At 33.9% G+C, this 16,442-nt stretch overlaps 2 long non-coding RNA genes across 2 annotated transcripts in view; both read left to right on the top strand.

Moving 5' to 3' along the window:
* The window catches only part of LOC127555846 (uncharacterized), a 32,154-nt gene extending 22,639 nt beyond the window's left edge, over positions 1-9,515 (top strand). The window contains exons 2-3 of the long non-coding RNA XR_007952303.1: positions 7,905-8,113; positions 9,365-9,515. This is a non-coding gene — a long non-coding RNA (uncharacterized LOC127555846). The remainder of the gene's footprint in view (positions 1-7,904; positions 8,114-9,364) is intronic.
* A 600-nt stretch (positions 9,516-10,115) lies between these two features.
* LOC127555808 (uncharacterized) lies at positions 10,116-13,429 on the top strand. The gene is made up of 2 exons (XR_007952297.1): positions 10,116-10,508; positions 13,082-13,429. It is a non-coding gene; the product is annotated as an uncharacterized LOC127555808 (long non-coding RNA).
* Positions 13,430-16,442: the final 3,013 nt, after the last annotated feature.

Here is a 16,442-nt window from a genome sequence, read left to right as displayed (position 1 = left end):
TCATTAACTTATCCATCTCATCTCAAAGTTATTGATAAAACTTTAAAGTTAAGTTCACATTCTCTCAAAATTATCAATACCTTTTAATTTTCTACTGGTTTTACTCTATGTGGAAATTTAAGCCTTCTAGCCCCTAACAGCATTGCCTAGAGAGTTTCTTTTGATTCAGACAATACTATCAGGATGCAAGTTTTGGATAATATGTGATACATTTTGTACATTCTGCTTCTTTGATCTTGGGAATGGTTCCCTTTCACAAGCTTCTTTTCTGCTCTTACCTTGTTGTACTAGCTATTTATAAATTTAATACTCTGACTAGAAGCAGGGCTTGGTCAGGAAGATCAGAACAAGTTATGATTTTTACACATAGTACTGCATTTCCCAGGGTTGTTGTAAGAATCAAATGAGATAATATTTGTGAGGCATTTATCATAATGCCTGGCACATTTCAGGTGTTATATAAATAATATTCTTGTTATTATTATAATAACGATCATCATTATTATTGTTTATATAAAGATCTGGAAGTCTGGAGACCTAGTTTCTCATCCCAACTGTGTGATTTTGAAACAGATAATAATAGCATATAGTTAACATTTATACAGAGCTTTAAAGTGTGCAAAGAACTCCATATATTATCAGGTTGAATCCTCCCAACAACACTGATGTTATTTTCTTTTTTTCCTTTTCTTTCTTTTAAACATTTTTTCATTAAATATTTCTCAATTATATTTTAAAAAGATTTTTAGCATTCATTTAAAAATTTGAATTACAAATTCTCTCTCATTTCCCCCACTCCAAGTTTGAGAAGGTAAGCAATATGGTATAAATTATACATGGAAAGTCATGTAAAACATATTTTGATACTAGCCATGATGCCAAAGAAAATAACAACAACAAACAACAACAACAAAAAAACCCAAAAAACTTTTGAAGGAAGAGAAAATGGAAAAAAAATGCTTCAATCTGCACTCAGAATTCTCCATTTTTCTTTCTGGAGTTGAAATAGTATTCAGATCTGATGTTATTTTCATCCATATTAAGACAGTTAAGTGGGGCCAAAGTACATAGAGTTCTGGGACTATAGTCAAGAACTCATCTTCCTGAGTTCAAATTTGACCTCAGAAATTTACTGGCTGTATGATTATAGACAAATCATTTAATCTTATTTGCCTCAATTCCTCATCTATAAAATGAGCTGGAGAAGGAAATGTCAAACCAGTTCAATATTGATACTAAAAAATACAAATGGGTTCACAAAAAATCAGATACCATTTTATAGATGGGGTAAAGGAATCTTGGAGAGCAAGTGCCCTTGATCACACAACAAATAAGTATTTGAGGAAGAATTTGAATTCAGTTCTTCCTGACTCTAAGATCAGAGTTCTATGCATTGTCTTATCTAAGTGCCCCTTGAAATCCCTTTTATAGTCCTCAGTTTCCTCATCTATAAAATCAAGAGTTGGATTTGATACAGTTATGAATAAAATCTAGTACTGCAATGGTCTACTCTATTCAATCAAATTTTCAAAGCTGTTTTAAACATGTTTAAAAACACCTTTTACATGTTGAGTAACATGTAAAAATTCCTCCTTTTAGGGACAATGAATCTAATAATTTAGAGAGAAGTGAAGAAAAGATAAACATTTTCAAGGAAACTCTCAAATTTGTTTTCTAGATTAGTTGAGATTGGAAGAAGCAAAATATATTTGGTAAGTGGAGATAAACAACTAACTTGCTTTTTTTCTCTTGAATCTGATAGGGTAGGAATGCCATTGGTGAAAAAAGAATTTGGCAAATGTATTAGCTGCTGAGTGTGGATTTTAACCAGGAAGAATATTCACTAAATAAAATGATCAGGTAGTAATTTCCATTTGTAGATTTAGTCAGAGTTGGATGAACATATTGGCTGAACCTGCTTCCCACCATTGCTGGAAAAAAATCATCTTGTATGCTTCCTGGAGATGAGATTATTGAATTTTTATTGAGATAGGAGAGGTGATACAGCAGATAGGCAAATTTAGAGACATACTTATGAGATTTAAGTTCAAGGCCTATTTGTGACACACATTAGCTGAGTAATCTGGAGAAAGTTAAGACTTCTCAATGGCAGCCACCTTGGACCATAGATTGCAGAATTATGTTTTCTCATTTGGGAATTATCATCCTGAAATTTAGAGTATGTAGTCTCAGTGCTATTAGCATATGTTCTTGGCTGAATGTTGGTTTGATAGGGTACATATGGTAGGTAAATTTACCTCCTTGGGAGGTAATTAGTATGTGGAGAGTGAATAGAGGGCAGTGATTACTGTATTGATACCTAGGAGGATGAGTGAGAAATTAGATCAGGAGAATGTGGTTATAATTACTATTAGTTCTCCTAAAAGGTTGATGGGTTTCTCTATCTTTACCAAGATAATAGTTATTGATTTTTTATAGTGTTTTCTAGGTATTATCTCCATTTTGCATATATCTTTATATTACACTAAAAAAATCTTAAGTATTAGAAACAGTTGAATTCTCAGCTTTTGCTTCTTAAGCCCTCTGTAATCTTGGGCAAGATACTTGCAGAGTCTCAGTTTTTTTCATTTGTAAGGGTTGAACTAAATGACTTCTTCTAGATCTGGATCTATGAATTGAAGTATCTACTAAATAGTTCCTGATATGTAGAACTGGAAAAAGGGAGGAAACAAGCATTTTTTTTTAAGAGTCTAATGTGCAACAGTCATTCTTCTAGGAGTTTTACCACAATTGTGTGAAGTAAGTGCTATTATTACCCCCATTTTACAGTTAAAAAAATACTGAGGCAGAGAGGTTAAGTGATTTGCTCAGCATCAATTAGTAGAAAGTATTTAAAGTTGCATTTGAACTCAGGCTTTCCTGATTCAAGGTTCTGTTCTCTACTCACTGTGCCAGTTAGCTTACTACATATCTGTTTACACACACACACACACACACACACACACACACACACACACTCATATTTTTCTAAAGCTCTTCTTCCCTAAACCTCAGTGTTATCAGAAAGCTGGAGATCAGTTAGCTTTGTTTTTTTACTTTTTTTTTTTTTTTTTAGCATAGATGTTGTTTGTTTTTATTTTTCTCCATTATGTAAAGAAAAGATTTTTTAAAAATTGCCTTAAAATTTTTTGAGTTTCCAATTCACTCCTCCCTCCCTCCATATCTCTCTCCTTGAGAAGGCAACTAATTTGATAAAGATTGTAAATATGCAGTCAATTGATTGATATCCATTAATTTCTAATTTTTTGCTATCACAAAAAGAACTGTCACAAATGCTCTTGTACAATTAGGTCTTTTTCCTTTTCCTCTTAATATACAGTTTTATAATCCTTTGGATAGCTCCAAATTGTTCTCCAGAATGGTTGGATCAGTTCACTACTCCACAAATACTTTGCTTTGGGGAAAAGATGCCATTTCAGGAGCAACAATAAATCTATACAAATCATAGACAATGGGAACCATAAGATTATAGGAATAGAGGCCATTTAATTCAATCTCCTCATTTAACAGATGTGGGAGTTGAGGCTCTGGGAAGCACTGAAAGAAGAATTCAGCTGTTTATTAACTTTTTGACCATAATTTTGAATTGTTCTCTGGAATGGTTGGATTAGGTCACAATTCCATCAACAATGAATTAGTGTCCCAATTTTTCCACAACCTCTCCAACATTCGTCACTTTCCCCTTCAATAATTTTAACTATTCTGGTAGATATAAAATGATATTTCAAGATTGTTTTAATTTGCATTTCTCTAATCAATAAAACTTTTTCCTTGTTTATTCTCTGGCTTATAATGCACCCATCCTAAAATCTTTTACCTGAGATTTTTTTCTTAGAGAGTTCATTGTTTGTTTATAATCCTTTTACCTGTGATTTTTTTCCTCAGGGAATTCATTAATAGCTTGTTCAAACTTCTTTTTCTGAAATAGGGTTGAGTATTTTATTTCCTCTTCTGTTGATCTGGGCAATTTATATTTTTGTAAATATTCATTCATTTTAATTAGATTGACAGATTTGTTGACATACAGTTGAACAAAATAGCTCCTAATTATTGTTTTAATTTCTCCTCCATTGGTGGCAAATTCAACCTTTTCAATTTTGAGTTTGGTAATATGGTTTTATTCTTTTCTTTTTTCTAATTAAATTAACCAAAAATTTATCTATTTTGTTGTTTTTTTTTCATTAAACCAACTGTTAGTTTTATTTGTTAATTCAATAGTTTTTATTTTCAGTTTTATTAATCTCTCCTTTGATTTTCAGAATTTCTAATTTGTTATTTAATTGGGAATTTTTTATTTGTAATTTTCTATCTTTTTTAATTGCATGCCCAATTCATCAATTTCTTTTTTCTATTTTATTCATGTAAACATTTAGTGATAAAAATATTCTTGGAGAAAATATCTTAAGAAAAGCTTGTTTGGTTCAAATCTAGAGTCTCTCTGAAAACCATTAACAGGTTCTCTTCTAGAAAAGTTACTCAAAGTACAAAATAGTATATTAGTCATGAGACAGCTACTTATTTCCTCTACACCAAAGGAAACAGTTAAATTACAAAAGACTAATATGATCACATTGACAAATACTTAAAACCTGAGATAATAACCATCACTTCTTTTATACTCCCTTGGGAAGTAGGAAAGATTCCTAACAGACTTAGGGATTGATGAACAGATATTTTACATTCATGTCAGATCTGTACTATTTGGAAAGCAATTCAAAGACCACATATCTGGCTAATAGATGGGGTCCTCTTCTGTTAGAATTGCTGTGGTTGCAGAAAGTGCTTTTTATTAGTAGGCAGCACTAACTCTGGAACTTTCTATATCAAATATTCATCTCAGATCACCATTTAGTCCTCTGTGGAAAAAGAGAGGGAGTGATTGAAGACAGAACAGAATAAAAAGATATCTGATGAAACTGGTCCTGGAAAAAGTAGAAGCACTACAATAAGACCAATTTTCTTTCTAACAAAGGAAGAATCAGGGAGACAGTGAGTATAGATAGAATTTTGTGTGGAATGGAAAGAGGTTAAGAGACCTTGGATTGAGTCACCTTTAACTTTTCACAAGATGTGGATGTCTATTGACAAGTATCTTTGTGCTTTGAGCTTCTCTGCTGGTCTATGCTAAATAGTAAGATGGGGATCCCTTCCTAAGGGCTCCCCAATTCTGCCCCCTCTAATTTGGCAGAGCCACAAGAGGAGATTTGAGGAGACCAGTCATCACTTCTCCCTGTACAACTCTGCCCATAGTTACACTGTCCTTTGTACCATCATGTCTATTTCCCTTTCAAGACACTAGCTTCTTCATTACTTCTTCCTCTCCACCACTCTCTGTCTCCCTCTGTTTTCTTTATTTCATCTCTTTTTTCTTTTTGTGTAAAAATATGCTCATAGTTTTCCTTTTTTAGAAACAAAAACAACTCCCCCTCTCATAATCAAGCAAAAAACCTACCAACAATCTCAAAACCCCTTCACTCTATTCACAAGTCTTGTCCCCTGCTCCAAATTTCTCAAAAGGATCATATTCTGGCCCCTGCTTTCACCTCCTTTTCACTTGCATTCTACTTAACTCTTTACCATCTGACTTCTCCCTATAGACCTCTCAAAGTTACCCAAATGAACTCCAAACTGTGAAAAGTAAAAGAGCTTCTATTCATGACTAGAATAGTACAGGGGTATTAAACCTTTTTTACATCATGGATCTCTCTGGCAATCTGATGAAGCCTATGATCCCATCTCAGAACAATATTTTTAAATTCATAAAATAAAATACAAGGATTACAAAGAAAACTATTTATGGTCAGAGGGAAGGGACACAACATTGATTAAGCACCTACTAAGCACTAGACATTGTTGCTAATTGCTTTACAGATATCTCATTTGATCCTCACAACAAACTTTTGGGGTGGGTGCTTTTATTATCCCCATTTTACAGTTAGGAAATTGAGGCAGATAGAAATTAAATAACTTGCCCAGGGCTACCCCCTCCCTCCCAGAGGTCGGATTTGAATTTAGGTCCTCTTGATTTCATGTCCAGCTTTCTATTCACTGTGATATTTAGTTGCCTTCATTATATTGAAATAAAATTAGATCTATACATGTTATATATAGAAAACATTATATATAGATATATACAAATATATTATTTATAATGTTATACATGTACATTATACACAAATATACATGTCACACATGTTTTATATATACACACAATGCATAGTTATATATACATGTTATATGTCATAACACACATGTTATATATACATAAATACATGCCACATACAAACATACATGATACACATATTCATATAAGTATTTTACATACATGTGTATAAACGCACAAATACACATTTATATAGTAAGGGTGAGTGGAAGTAGAGAATGTTAATTAAAAGAAGAGATTTAAAGACTTTGGGAATGATTATGTGAAAGAATGGCCTAAGAATTGCTGAGCATCAGTCAAGATTGAGCTGAGATATCTCCATTTTTTAAACTAAGACTACTAATGAATTTTTTTTTGGTACCCACATGGTAAGGATTTATAAGGAAACATAACATTTTCTGAAGTCTCTTGAGAAATGGCCTTCAAAGGAATTATTAAAGATGGTGTTGATAGAATTTATCTAAGCTAAACAAAGTGACTTAAGCCTTTCTCATGCTTGAATGGCTATTTTGCTAAAACTTGAACAGACCCAGACTGTTGAGCTGACTTCATTTTGACTAGGAAAATATGGCTAGATGAAAGGCATCTTGAGATTGGAACAAAGATCTTTCTTAAAAGGGGAAACATTCCATAATTTGTTTTCTGTTTCTGAAGGCCTATAATGTAACCACAGTAAGGATGCTTATTTAAGACCTGTTGACAAGTTGAAAACTCTTTTCCTTTAATTCCTTTTTTTGGCGGGGGGGTAATTGGTGGAGTGGGAATGAATCATGAATTGGTTCCTGTAGATGAAGAGATGTTAATATAATAGTTAAGACTAATCTTTTCTCATAGATAAGACCCTTTGTAAAGGCATTTTCCAGAAAATGTGATCACCATATTGTCTCAGGTCCAGTAGGAAAAAGGTAAAACTGGAGAAAGTCCAGGGGAGTTCAGGGAAAACAGGAAGGTATGTATTAATAGTTGAACATCTGCTAGCTTAGCCCACTCACACAAAGCCTCAACAAAAAGACAGAAGTGTCTTTATTAGGAAGGACAACTTGAGAAACAGGAAGCTTTTTAATGGCACACCATGAATAGATATAAAGGAGAAGCTGTTCACAAATAAATCCTAACATTATTCTTTCCAGGAAATGGTTCTCTTAGAACTAATCTCATTTCTAAATTGGGAGTTTCATTGATGAGGGAACATTCCATATCTGAAAAGCAAATCCTCATGTAGCCTTTTTTCATCTACATGCATTTGGGTTTTTTAAAAATAAAATTTCCCTTTTTTGCTGTTTTGAACTTGATAAATATCAATTATCATGATTATTTCCTTATAAGAAGAACAATATAAAGAGATTTTTTTCATGAAATCATGAATATCTATTATGCATATTTTATATTTTAAAAAGTATATAATAAATTAAATTTTTTTGAGTTTAAGAAATGAAACATTTCTTTTATTTTAAATTTATTTTAAATGTTAGCAAACATTTATTTTATCCCCCTTTCACCTTTTCCCATTCCTTTGATCTCACTGAGGAGGAAAAAAAAGAAAAAAATCTAACAAATATGCAAAGTCAAGCAAAGCAAATTCCCATATTGACCATATTCGAAGATATATGTCTCAGTCTTCACCTTAGGTCCATCATCTCTCTGCCAGAAGATAAATAACATGCTATGTTATTGAGAATCATGATTAGCCATTGCACTGATCAGAGTTCTTATCTTTCAGAATTTGTCTATGGAATTCAACATGTTGGTTTCAAAACTGTCCTCCTGATTGTCTTACTCTCCATCTGCATGCAAGATATCTTCCTCTGTATTAAAGAAAAAACAAAAACAAACTTACAATAATACTTGCTTTGAAAGCACATATATAAAAAACAGGAATATTCCAGAGATAAGCATTACCTCTGTTTCAGAATGACATGCAAATTCATGGTATGTTCCACATATGTTTTGGTTAGTTGAAAAAAAAATTGAAAATAATACAATGATCCTCTTTTTTCTTTTACTTATTGTTATTATTATTATTAGGCATTACACTCATAGTTCCCCTCTCTCCCTCCCAAATTCATTACTCTCTGATTATATTCTTTATAATCAACAAATATAGGAATTTAAAACAAATCCATACATGCATCAAATCCTAAAATGTGTATCTCAATTTTCATCTTGAGTTTCCCACCTGTTTGTATAGTAATAGTTAACAGACTTCATCATCATGTTGGAATCATATAGTTGGTCATTACATTGAACAGAGTTCTTAAGTCTTTTAAAAATCTATCTATATATACCTTGTTACTCTCAGGGGTACACTTTTTAAATAGGGGGCCAGTTCACTGTCCCTCAGACTGTTGGAGGGCCGGATTATAATAAAAACAAAAACTTTGTTTTGTGGGCCTTTAAATAAAGAAACTCCATAGCCCTGGGTGAGAGGGATAATCGTCCTCAGCTGCCGCATCTGGCCCGCAGGCCATAGTTTGCTCCCATAGTCCTCATAGTTTGAGGACCCCTGCATCAGTGTGGATGTTCCTTCACTCACTGATATTCATCATAGCCTTTCGATGCTTTTTTGTTCTATGAAACTATGGTTTAAATTCTTCCATAATTCCACATTAAAAGCGGGTACTCTACTTATAAGAATCTTCCTTTTTAGAATGTAAACTCTTTGAGGGCAGGGTCTATTTTTATTTCTTTTTTTTAATTCTCTAAGGCTTAGCACAATGCTTGGCACACTGTAGACACTTAATAAATGTTTCCTGATTGATTTACAGTCTTGAGAGTTCCAGTGTACTACTCAGACTGTTCATTTGGTGTTTGCCATTCTCTCTTCATGACCATCCTACCTTCTTTTCCTAATATACATCTCCTTGGTAACATTTTTGCTTCTTGTATGTAAGACATATGTAGCTACATATACAATGTAAAATGTATTATTGATGTATATAAAATATCCTCCTTCAAAAAGACAAAGGACCGAAACACCTGGAATTGGGTAATTCTAGTTTGATAGAGACACTGTAGACTAAATGAGACATTCTGTATATAAGGTGTCATGGTTCCTATAATTTGCCTTTCAATATATTAATTCTCTAGGGGTCACAGGCAGACTTTTGCTCTTTATTGATTCTTGTAGACTCTTCCATTACTTGGTCTTAACTAAAATATTAATATCTCTTTTCTTTTTAGGTTTATTCCATTCAAACTTGCCAACTAACGAAGACCCAGAAACAATTTTTTATCATGTCCTAATATCATATTCTTCTCCCTTCTTTCTCAAGGAAAGTATGTATGTGGACTTGCAATCTTCATTTCTACTCCTATTCTTATTTTGGGGACAACAACATACATGTAAGCAAATAATAAATTTCTGTTGGTTGCCTTGCTTTTAGTCTCTATAGAGAAACAAAGGAAGCTGTTTCCTGTCAGGGTCAACCTTGTCTTGTACATGCTGTTAATCCCAGAATTTTCTGTCATTTCCAGCAGAATGCCTCTACAATCTGTTTTCTCTAATTTTCACCCCTTCTTCCCTATAAACATGGCCAGATCTCCATCCCTTCAACAAAATCAAAATTCTTTTTAGATATTATCATCATGCTAATTGCAGTTATACATAAATCTTTCAAACTCGTAGAAAAATCTGTCTATACCTGTACTTGTCTTGATTCCTTCTCAACTCTTTGCAATCTGGCTTCTCACTTATCATTTAACTGAAACTGCTTTCTCCAAAATTATTATGATGTCTTAATTGTTAGAAAAGGAAAAAAGATGAATGTTGGATAGGATGTGGTAAAATTGGGACATTAATTTACTATTATTGAAGTTGTGATCTGATCCAATTATTCTGGGGAGCAATTTGGAACCATACTTTGTTTCTTGTAATGTTTACATGCTTGTCTATTGTAATGCTTACCTTTGCTGCATTGAGAGAGATGGAATGTCCAGCATACTTGAGGTAATAGTTGTCCCATATGCTGTTCTGATCAGATCACATCTGAAGTACTGTATTCATTGTTGGCTTTCTCATTTTAGGAAGGATATAAATAAATTAAATTATTACTCAAAGGACATTTATTAAGTGGCTACTTATAGTTAATAAGTAATTACCAAATAGATTAATAGATAAACTATTAATGATAAGACTGTTACAGGACTTCAAAATCTGCTGGAATCATTGGATTCTCCAACACATAAAAAGACTTTTGCAGGACTTCAAAAACTTGGGGGTATCATTGGATTCCCTGACATGTGACGCAATGGACAATAGATTGGTTTTGGACTATCTCTTGGCTGCTGAAAAAGGCAAAGCAAACAAAAGAAAGCAAACATAATAGTGAGTGAACTGAAGATCTTGCCATATGGGGGGGGATTCCACTGAAGGATTGAACTGAGAGTTTTTAGCCTATAGAAGATAAAACTTGGGGTAGGATATATTGGTGGGGGTGGGAAGAGAAATATGATAAAAGTCTGATAAAAGAGTTGTCATGTAAACACATTAAATTTGTTCTTTTGGGCAGAATGAGAAGTGTTGGCTGAGAGATTCAGGGAGTAATATGAGGAAAGAATATCTAATAATTAGAGCTATTCTAAGCCAGAATGAACTTCTTCAATAGGAAGTGAGTTTCCTTTCATTGGAGGCCTTCAAGCAAAAGCCAAATTGGGAACTTAGATGGATTATAGGGACTAGATAGGCTTTGAAGTCCAGTCTAACTGAAACTTAGAGGATTTTGGATACTGGCCTTGCAATTTCATTGATATATCTTCAATTTTTCCATGAAGAAATCCCTGTACTAACACAAGTTGATACATTCTCTGTGATATATTGTCTAGATGTGAAGAGGTTATGTGACTTACTCAATGTCACACAACCCAGAATTTGTCATATCATTTAGTCTGGAAAAACAAGTGTTGTTCAAAGTTTTAGTCTACAAGTACTGGTATTAAGAAAGTTTAATATATAATTCTAAAAATATTGACTACCTCCTTAAAGCTGAAGGTCTGATATCCCAAGACAAAATCTCAGACTTTACATAATTTTTCTCTGTTACAATTATTCACTTTAATTTTTTATTCATATCTTTTGTTTTCATATAACTTTGTATTGTTTGAACCTAGCCCTGCATGGCTAAGAAACTGGACCATCTCTTTGTGCTACTTAGAAACCCTTAAACCAAGAATTTACTAGAAACTCAGATCCAAAGATTGATGCAAGGAGTTTTTTCACGATTGTACATCTCTTCCCCCCCTCAAAAGTATTTTATTTTTTCCAAATACACATAAAGATAGTTTTCAACATTCTCTTTTATAAGACTTTGTGTTCCAAATTTTTCTTCTTCCCTTCCTTATTACCCCTCCTCCCACCTGCAAAACAGCAAGCAATCTGGTATAGGTTACATGTACAGTCTGATATGGATTACTTAAACATATTTCCATATTTGTCATATTATACAAGAAAAATTAGGCCAAAAGGGAAAAAGCAAGCAACAAACAAAAAAAGTCACGAAAATACTATGGTTCGGTTCATATTCAATCTCCATAGTTCTCTCTCTGGATGGAAATGGCATTTTCCATTCCAAATCTATTGGAATTGTCTTGAATCACTATGTTACTGAGAAGAGTTAAGTACATCACAGTTGATCATCACATAATTTCGCTGTTACTGTGTACAGTATTCTCTTGGTTCTGTTCACTTCACTCAGCATCAGTTTATGTGAATCTTCCCAGGTTTTCCTGAAACCAGCCTGCTCATTATTTGTTACAGAAAAACAATATTCCATAATAATCATATACCTTAATTTATTCAGTCTTTCCTCTACTGATGGGCATCCACTCAATTTCCAATTCCTTGACACTACAAAAAGAACATCTACAAATAGCTTCGTGTATATGGGTCCTTTTCCCTCTTTTATAATTTCTTTGGGACCCAGTAGAGACACTGTTGGATCAAAGAGTATGCACAGTTTTATGGCCTTTTGGGCATAGGTCTAGATTGCTCTCCAGAATGGTTGGATCATTTTACAATTCCACCAACAATACATTAATGTCCCAATTTTCCCACATGTCCTCCAATATTAATCATTATCTTTTCTTCTCATCTTAGCCAATCTGAGAGGTATGAAGTAGTAGCTTAGTGTTGTACTAATTTGCATTTCTCTAATCACGAGTGATTTAGAGAATTTTTTCATGTAAATGGCTTTCATTTCTTCATCTGAAAACACAATTGCACATATCAAGCAACGCATATTTCTTATCTGGAAATTGGCCTTGTATTGATCAATCAATCTTTGTTTTTAAAGGCCCCTATCAGGTCATTTTGACTACTTCCATAGCTGCCAGATTTGTGGGTATGGATTCCTAAATTATCTAAAGAAAGCCCCCAATCTGGGGTGAATAGCAGAACCCTTTGGGGACTTTAAGGTTCATCTATTATAGGCTCAGAAACATCTGACATCCAAATAAGGTAACTTTCCAAAGATTCTGGACAAGGATTGAGTACACTGTCCTAGTTTTTTTCCTTCTTCCCTTTTCTATGTGTCTAGCCACTAAGGTCCTAATTTCCTAGGGACACATTTCCCTGAAAGGTCCCCTTAAGAACTGATCTGGGATATAAATAACATTCCATCATTGCTAAGGGGGAGAGGCTAATAAGTTGTTAGATTTATCACCTTAATCATTAAGCTCACCAACCTAAGCTCACAGTTGTCTTCAACTCAACTTGTTTTGGTCCAATTGGCCTCTCATAGCATCTTGGCTAACATTTGCCTCTCCTTTATTGGCCAAAAGCTGAAGCATTCTCTTAAACCCCCTTCCTTTGGCCAGAAGGGTTAAATGTCAGGATCCCCATGCCAAACCCACTCCCTCTTTTTTTACTCCCCCCCCCCTTTTTTTTTTTTTTTTTACTTTTAGGAGACAACCTGTTTTCCAGAACTAAGACTCAGCATGCAAACTGTGCCCTGAGTTTGGAATAACAACAATTCTTTGTGCTTACCCTCTGGATAAATTTAGCCACAGAAAAATCCCAGAATTATTTCAGATCAGCACCAGCTGGTGCCTAATATTGGACAAACACCTGCATAAATCCCTGTTATATCAAACTTGTCTCATTGTTGCTGTTACCCCTCATTATCAGCACTACAGCTCACTGTGTAGCCACTAGTATATGTATTGAGATTTGCCTATACTAAATTGGGTCATATGTCTAGTTTCCCTCCTCCAATGGAATAAAGAAAGGTTTTTGCTCATGACCACTTTTAATTATTTGGTTTTATTTTATTTTTCAGAGTTAACTATGGTTGTGATTACCTGTGTGAGCTTTTTGGTAATATTTTGCTATTTTCAGAGTCAACAGTGATTGCATAACCTCTGTGACTCTTTGGTCATTTGTTTGTAGAGTTAATACCTATTATACTTTCTTTATACCTTAAAGTTGTCCCTTGTAAAAATGAATAAAAAAGAAAGATGAAAAAAAGCAGTTCATTGAAATTCAGTAGTATATATAGTTTTTCACAATGTATAAGTATACATATACAGAAGCATACTTTCCCAAATATACTAAAACTCCAATTGTGTCATAGAAATTAAAAATTAGTTTTATAACAATGTCCTAGAATGAAGTGTTATGCTTCCTTTGACTAGTTCTTCCTGGAATAGAAAAAGATTTAATCAGCCTCCCTTGAATCAGTTCACCTTGTTCAAATTTGGAAAGTGATCTTAATTCCCCTAGACAGAACCAGCAGCCAGCCAGATTAATAGAGGACCGAGCTGAGAGTAGGAGTGCCAAATTTATTGTGGACCAAACTAAGAATGAGGATGTTTTTTAGTTAACAGAATCTAAAGAGTTGTCCCTTTTGTTTAGCCTTGATTAGACTTAAAGAGGAAGTCATTATAGGGAACTGCTGGTTTTCAGAAGAAACTTTTATCAGGATCTGGGCCAAGATTAATATTGATTTCTTTGTTTAGTAATTCAAAAACCCTTAAATTTAAACTTCGAGCCTTTGCTTTATATTATCGTGGAATTTTTTTTTTTTTTTTTTTTTGGAGCTTGCTAGAAAATCTGTTTTTGAAATTGAGCAGGGAGACTTTTCTGATTTAGCTGGAGGAACTTCTCAATCGATTTCTCTCTAAGAAGAATTGTTTATACATTAATAGAAATGCATTTCTGAGAGGTTTGGTTATAAAATAAGGGGTTGGTTTTCTTCAAAGTTTCTATAGTACTTTACCTCTGTAAAGAAGACAAGGAAGTGTTTTCTGATATCTTTTCCCCCCCTTATCTATAGGAAATGAATGAGGACAAAGAGAACAGTTTGTCTGGATCTGAGTAATGGGTGAGGGAGAGTAATATCTAGTGAGGCTAGAAAGATAGTTTGGGGTCAGATTATAAAGGGATTTAAAAAACTAATTTTTATTTTATTTTTGTTTTATTTTAAAGGCAATAGGAAATCACAGAAGTTGATAGAGTAGGAGAATCACATCATCAAGCATAGGAGTAATTGGCCTATCCAATCAAAAACAAAGAAATGTAAGGGTGAAAGTAGGTTTAAAATAGGAATGTTGAGAACAGACATGTTTTCCTTTTCTATGTGGTCTCTGCCCACCGTTTGGACCAGGAGGCTATTACAATAAAGGGCTTAATCAAATATCAAAGCAATATGACCTTCCCCTTTTCTGTTAGATATTTACCATTATTTGAGCCCTAAATCCAACTTTCTTAGGTGAAGGTTAATCTTTTTCTGGGTTCAGCAAAGTGGATCAGTGGAAAGAGTACCAAGCCTGCTGAGTTCAAATCTGGCCTTAGATCCTAACTGTGTGACTCTGGGGAAAGTCACTTTTTGCCTCAGTTTCCTCATCTGTAAAATAATCTGGAGAAGGAAACAGAAAACTTTTTCAGTATCTCTACCACAAAAACCCAAAATGGGATCACAAAGAGTCTGATATGACTGAAAAATGACTAAACAATTTTTTTTCTTAAATCTTTCTGGTTGTCAGTTTTTAAGTGTGGTCTCTCCTCTTAGGAACAAAACTCTAATTTAACAGAACTGAGTACCTAATTAAAATATCTTAGGGATATCTGAATCTTTGAGTTCCTTTGTAAGTTTTAAAAATGAGTCTTATGAGGGGAGAGCCAAGATGGTGGGGTGAAGTCAGGAAGCTACTCAAGCTCTCCCAATTTTCCTCAAAAAACACATAAACCAAGCCCCTGAATAGAGTCTGATGGAATGAATACAGTTCAAGATAGTTTGGAAGGACTTTAAGAAAGGTCAGTTTCACTGGAGTGCAAGAACTGTTCAGCCCAGCTCAGAAGGTGTCTGGGAAAGCCAGTGAGAGGATCTTAATCACATCAGATCAGCAATAGAGACCATCGATCCTGGCTCAGTAGTGAAGCAGAGCAGTGCTGCAGCCTCCAGTCCCAATCCAGAAGATAAATTTTAGGAAACCAGGCTGTTTCTGAAAGAGAGCAGGTAGGGCTACCCTCTATTATGAACAAGACACCAAACACAAGGGGCCTCTGTGCTCAGAGGCAGGGCTCAGAACTGCACAGGAAACTTGGGATAGTATTCTGAGTATCCCAGGAGCAGAGCTCAACTATAAAAGGCAGAAAAAAGGAAATAAAAAAAGAGAAAGAAAGAAAATGAGTAAGAAATAGAAAAGAACCTTAAATATAGAAAAATACTATGGTGATAGGGAAGATCAAAACACCAACTCAGATGAGGACAAAATATCTACAGAGGAAACATCAAAGAGTGATATGAACTGGTCTCAAGCCCAAAGAGGCTTCTTGGAAGTCCTGATAAAAGATTTTAAGAGGCAAATAAGAGAGGTAGAAGAAAAAATGAGAAAAGAAATGAGAAATATGCAAAACAGAATCAACAGCTTGGAAAAGGAAGAAAAAATTGATTGAAGAAAATAGTTATTCCTTTAAAAATACAATTGGTCATGTGCAAAAAAATAATCCATTGAAGAAATCACTTCCTCAAAAAACACAACAGGCAAAATGCAAAAAAAAAAAAAATCTACTGAAGTAAACACCTTGAAAAGTAGAATTAATCAAATGAAAAAAGAGATACAAAAGCTAACTGAAGAAAATCACACATTAAAAACTAGAACTAGATAAATGGAAGCTAATGACTCTATGAGACACTAATGTACCTTGTCTGAATTACATCCTATGATGGATGCTCTCATACTAATGGGAAAGGACTTCAGAGATCATCAGAGTCAACACATTTTACAGATGAGGAAACTCAGTAGGAAGTGGATCTGGATTACA

The sequence above is a fragment of the Antechinus flavipes genome, chromosome 1 (assembly GCF_016432865.1).
Source record: "Antechinus flavipes isolate AdamAnt ecotype Samford, QLD, Australia chromosome 1, AdamAnt_v2, whole genome shotgun sequence".
Classification (NCBI taxonomy): domain Eukaryota; kingdom Metazoa; phylum Chordata; class Mammalia; order Dasyuromorphia; family Dasyuridae; genus Antechinus; species Antechinus flavipes.
This window is presented reverse-complemented; position numbering and strand designations above follow the sequence as displayed.